The 6,243-nt window shown below is 38.9% G+C and overlaps 1 pseudogene; it reads left to right on the top strand.

Annotated features, from left to right (window-relative positions):
- The first annotated feature begins 2,650 nt into the window (after positions 1-2,650).
- On the top strand, positions 2,651-4,774 carry LOC101573817 (annotated as a pseudogene).
- Positions 4,775-6,243: the final 1,469 nt, after the last annotated feature.

The following is a 6,243-nucleotide window of genomic DNA, read 5'->3' on the forward strand; positions in this document are numbered from 1 at the left end:
GTTGAGTTTATCCATCCAGCTATGTGTTATCTCAGAGTCCATCTTGGACTCGAAGATAACAATATCTTCTGTTCTTTTTTAGAGTCAAGATAAACTGGTATCTGTTCGGTCACAAACACGGTGATAACAAAAGCTAAATCTGCTCAAGATTCCTTTAAGAGTTATTTTTGTATAAGAAGAAAAACTAGATGCTGTGTTTAGGAGAAGAAGGACATTTGATTAATGGAAAACTTCAATAAATCTGAATTATTAACAGAGATGTTAATCTATTTCTAGTTCTATAATAAAATATCTTATACTGCATAATTTGTAAAGATCGTAAACTTATTGTTCATTGTTGTAGAGACTGGGAATTCCAAGATGTAGGTACTCACAGTTCTAGTGTCATTTGGGGGCTCCTTTTCACTTCCAAAATTATTCTATCCTTGCCATCCTTGGGCAGATGGAGAAGGGATAAGAGGAAATCTTTTTGTAAGGCACTCAGCCTATGTACAAAGATGCAGACTTTCTACTTTAATCATATCTGTAGAGGAAATCTTGTTAGTGCGATCACTTTGGAAATAATTAAATTTTAATATATGAACTTTGGGCTATACAGTCAGACTTCAGTAGCTTGCAAGGATAACATTTTCTGTTTTATTTTTCTTTCTTTTTTGTGTGTGTTTTAGGGATGGGTCTACAGGGTGTTCAGGGTCTCACTACTAGATGAGACTCCTAGTGATCCGCCTGTTTACAGCCTCCAAAGAGATGAGATTACAGGCATGCGCCACCACGCCTAGTCGCAATTGCTGTCTCAGCACGCTCCAGAGGCTGACCCAGCTGGTAGGCCCCTGGGGATCGAAGCCCTGATCCCTGCTCCTGCTCTCAGGTGCTTTAATCTGCTGAGCTATTTGTCCAGCCCTCAACATTTTCTTTCTGTTTATAGAAAATCTTAATATTATTGCCCTGCACTTCTGCAGCAAAACAATATATTTTGCTTTTTATTTCAGTATTTAATAAGCAAAATGCTTTATTGAAACAGATGTGCATGTCTACAGCCATACTACTGTGAGCATGCCCGATTTTGTCTGAAACACATGTGCATTTATCATTATTAAGTATGTTTTTATGCAACAATAATTAAATAATTTATTTTAATTATATATAATTTTGTTTCTTATAGATCTTCCTAACAAACTTAAGTAGTATTTATCTGTTTATTTTCAAATTATAACTTTAGTTTTTTTCATTTTTATTCAGATATTTGTACTGAGGAAAGGCAATTTCATAAGTGATAACATCATACTTCTCCTGGAACCAATGTGCTCCACATTTCCTCCCACCCCTGTTTTATGTCTCTCAATTATTTTCTGGCTTTGATGTGCTTACAGAAATCTATGAAGAACCACTACACAATATTCACAAAATCCTGGAAGCATCCATTTGTCTCACAATTCTAAACTAGCTGTCGACCCTCACAATCCCCTCTTAGAGATCTTTCAGTGAGAAACTACTGGTGTTGAATTGTAATCCATCTGCTTCCTCTCATAAGCCTTTTCCAAACATAGCTGGGAGGTTCACACTCGCTAACTCCATTTGGCTGTTAAAGAGAACAGCTCACAACCCGAAGTTTACTCACAACTACCAGCACACACATTCAATGTTTACGGCATGCCTATCATATGTAAATTCTGTGCACTGGAGGACAGAAAAATAAAATAAATAAGACACAGACTTTATATTATATATGCCACTTTGTGCTTTGGTAGACAAATAAATAAATGAGACAAAATTAGCCCTGTGTATAGAAGCCTCATGTCTGCTAGATTCAAAGCAGACTTTGGGGCCATGCAGTAAAAAGCAGCTGAAGCAACCGCTTCCATAAAGGCCAAGGGGAATGGCTTGTCCTAGAGATCTGTTTAGAAAAGTTGCTGTCTGGACAGTTTTTGTATAATAGTTGCATGCATGGCTAATGATCCGTGAAATCATGAACCTTGACAGAATAAACAGTTTTTCAACAGTTATTTGAAAAATTAAGAAAAAAATACAAGATGGGCTTATTCAACTTCTATAGCCAACGAAAGAATTTGAAGTGGGATAATATCTTGCTATGAATGAAGACGTTGAAATGCAGTTCAATTCTTCCAATCTTTCGTAAAACACCCAAGGAGAAATGTAGGTCAATATTTAAACCTGTTGAATCTGCAAAGTAAAAGAATTAGTTGGTGTGATACAATCATATGAATAATTTCACTCTGGAAGAATGATCATGAGATGAGAGAGAAAGCTGCTGGTACCACATGACCATGAATCTATCCCAGCCACTGTTGCTTTCCATTCTCCACCTGCTTAACTCAGCAAAGGACCCAAGTGTGTGACAACTTCTCACGAATGGCAAATCAACTGCTATTCACCTGTGCATCTCATTTATTCATAGCTTCCCTTGGAGGACAAGTTAAGTGATTAAACATGTATTTCTCAGCCTTCCCTTCTTCCTTCTTTCCTCTTAGTTCATTCTTCAATCTTTCTTTCATGCTTCTATTCCTGATAGTTATAGATGTTGAGGTGCTGTGGGCACCTGTGGAAGATAGGGAAAAGAGGAAAGGCACTGAAGAGGATAATAAAGATGTAAAACGCTGACATTAGAAGTTCAGGCTTCATTCCTTGCACAATGCAAAGGTCAATCAAGAGCACAGGTGTAAAACCAAACAATATAGCCTGTAAGTGGACAAAAGAATAAAATTCTCTGAATACATAGGCTGTGACAGCTGGTCAGGAAAGTGATTCACTCACCAAATTTAAACCCATTTCTGGGGCAGTACAAAACAAGTACCTTTGATCCCGTATTTGCTAAATCCTACTGCGTGCATAAACATTGTACTGATTTTTTATAATCTTGGTAAAACTGCAAGAATTATATTGTAAGAGCCAGGCAGATAGCTCCATGGACTAAAGCACCTCCTTGGGCAGAGCACAGGAGCTGGGATTTGATTCCAGGCATGTTCTACCAGACCTGCCTCTGGGGTACACTGAAATGGTGATTGAGACTGGGTGTGGGGGCACACATCTGTAATCCTAGTGCTTGGGAGGCTGAAAACAGGAGAATCACTACAAGTCCAATCTATGTAGTGAGACCCTGTAGACCCTGTACTAAATACATAAAAAATAAATAAAATAAAATAAAGAATTGTGCTTTGATTTATTAAATTTTAGTATAGTCATTAGAGGAGCTGTAGCCAAGAGTCAGAAAAGCTTTCACTTTTAAGGATAAAGCCTAGGCAATTAAGGATAAGCAGAGAGCAGACAGACATATAATCAGCCCTCAGGCAGGGGAGTGTAGGGTGCCTGTCACAGGGCCATGGAAACTTTAAGTGACACACTTGTACCATCTATTCTTTAACTGAGTCTTTGGTCCCTATCCTTCTTATCTTGATTATTATTTTTTTTCATGCTGATGATTGAACTCAGAGCACAGGCTAGGTTTGAACCTGCTAACTTCCTATAACAATCTCCCAAAGGGCCAAGAGTATAGCGTCCCATGACCACCACACAGGATTCTTCCCATCCTTCTGGATCTCAGCTCTTATAGCCCTTCAGGAATCCTCTACAAACTGTGTCTTACCCCTGATTTCCTTTGTTCTTGCATTCTGCCTAGAAGAGAAAGAAGAAAATATTTTTATTCAGAAATGTGAACCCCTTATTTGGAAACCCCTCAGTGTCAGAATATGGCCTTATTTTCCTCTCTGTTTACTTAACTCATCTGACAAAGATGGCTGAGATTGTTTCACTTTGAAGATTTCTGCAGGTCTTCAAACGCCCGATTACAGGGTTAGTCCCCAAGAGATCTAGCCTCAGGACAGACAAGTCCTTGTCCTGAGCTAGTGGAAATAGTCACGTTCATGGACAGTTTCCCATTATTCTCTCTAGCAGTAGTACAATCTCATGCTGGTATAGCTGCTCCTTGAGCCCTTCACTAAAAGGTGGTAGGGGGACCCAAGGAATTATGAGAAAGGCTACAACATATGCTGGCTGAGTACACTGTAGTATCCTCTTAAAAATAAATGACCCTGGTGCTGCATTTCTTCTTTCACTCCTTCTCCACCAGCCCTTACAATGTTCCTCAAATGGAAAGGACTCACAGGCCATTAAAGTAGAAATTGAGGCGGCAGCATTGGTCTGTGACCTCTTTGGCAGGAAAGGCCCTTCTCACACATAAAATTTGCTGTGACAGAATTTTAGATTTATTTTTCCATTTGTCTGTCATGGAACAACCCCAAAGGAAAACTGAGAAAGATCCCAGTTGGATGAGTTCTGAGTAGAGCTCTTCAGATGGATTGTGGCCACCCCTCTCTCCTCACTCCATCTCCCACTTTTAATTCAGCTTTGAGTCCACACAGTGAGTAATGTCACATAGACGTCTCTAATTTGGACACGTGAGCATCTCTTTTTATGGCCTTGCACATTTTCAGTCAATACATAGGAAAGGCCCTTGTTTCCTGCTCCTCGCCTTCTACATGAGCTTTGCGGATCTCCTGTAACCCAGCCAGCAAGTCTCAGGCTGAGTTTGAGAAAGCTGCAGAGGTCGTTAAGTGCCTCAAGACCCAGCCATAAGACCAAGAGACGTTGTTCATTTACAGCCACTGCACACAAGCCCCTGTGGGTGACGTAAATACAGAGCAGCCTGGGGTGTTGGACCTCAAAGGCAAAGCCAAATGGGATGCCTGCAACCAGCTGAAGTGCTGTGAAAGCTTATGTTAACAAAGTAGAAGAGCTGAAGAGCAAATATGGAATGTAACAGAGTGGATTTGGTCACCAGCCATGCGTTTCACCTAAAGTGATATAACGCTTTGTTTTTTCTAATACTGTGGCTGATGTGGAAATAGTTACTGGTAATTCTTCGGGGCTACCCGGGAGGTACCTCTAACATTGTAGGGGCAGAAATGGTCACTGATCTCTCCCTTTCTCCAATAGTTTTTATCTGAAATCAATTCAAAATATATTTGTTACTTTAAAAAAATGTATGTAAGAGATTTCACAAAATTTCAAAAAATGTGATTAGACAAGTTTAGACCTAGTATTAAGCATCCATTTTTATTAGTGAACATATTGTTTGAATATAAACACAGCTCGTAGATGAACTGACATACGTTGGTAGATACAACAACAGGCACACTGAGACACAGAACAGGAGTTTGTGAGAGACTGCAAATGATGTTTTTAAAAGACTACTGTCTTTGAAAACCAAGCTAAGCTTCAAAATTTAAAAAAAATGAAATTGGAAGTAATATAAAAGTGTTTTCAATGTATATGTTAGATGTAGTTTTCATAGCAAAGTATTTAAATTGTACACATAAGTGCATATAACTGTAACTATTTGAGGTCATAAGTAAGCACTAGATTGTTTATCAATCTTGGTAGTTGGCCTGCATTTTACATTACATATTCATAAGAATATTTTATGAGTGAAGCCAGAAAAAAACCTACAAATGGCAAATATTTTTGTGTTTAATTATTATAGCATGCACATTTTTTAACTAAAAAGAGATGAAGAAAAGAACAGAGTATAAAATAAGAGTGAGCAAGGAAATGAGAGAAAGGAGGAGAGAAGGAAGCATTTTTAAAATTCGTCATTCGTAATAGGCAATTGTAAACTTTTTTAAAAGTAAAAAATAAAAGATAGGGCTGGAAGACAGCTCAGTGGTCTAAGTGCTGCCGGGCAAGTTCAAGGACCTGAGTTGCAGCCCCAATACTGCATGCCCCAATACCTGCGCCAAGCTGACCACCAAAACTGGGGTTGGTAGTGCATGTGAGTAATCCCAGTGCTGGCTGAGGAAGCTGAGACAGGAGGGTCACTGTGAGTCTGAGCTACATGGTGAGACTCTGTATCGAATAAATAAAATAAAAATAATAAAATAAGTAAAAAATGAAAACAATACATAATTATACTAAACAAAATGATAAAAATTCAATGGTTGTATATGTAATAGCCTATAGCAAAGTAGTTTTCAAATTAGTTGTCCAGATTACCAGATATAAGCATACAAAATTGGTCAAAAAAAATTAAAAAGAGGCTGGCGAGATAACTCAGGGGTCTAAAACTCCTGCTTAGGCAAGCTTAGGCAAGCAGCAGGAACCGTGATTTGATCCCTGACATCACATGCTGCACCAGCCCCCCCCACCAGGGTGGGCTGAGCCAGGAGATGAGAGAGAGAGAGAGAGAGAAAGAGAGAGAGAGAGAGAGAGAGAGAGAGAGAGAGAGAGAGA

The sequence above is a fragment of the Octodon degus genome, unplaced genomic scaffold (assembly GCF_000260255.1).
Source record: "Octodon degus isolate 3935 unplaced genomic scaffold, OctDeg1.0 scaffold00022, whole genome shotgun sequence".
Classification (NCBI taxonomy): domain Eukaryota; kingdom Metazoa; phylum Chordata; class Mammalia; order Rodentia; family Octodontidae; genus Octodon; species Octodon degus.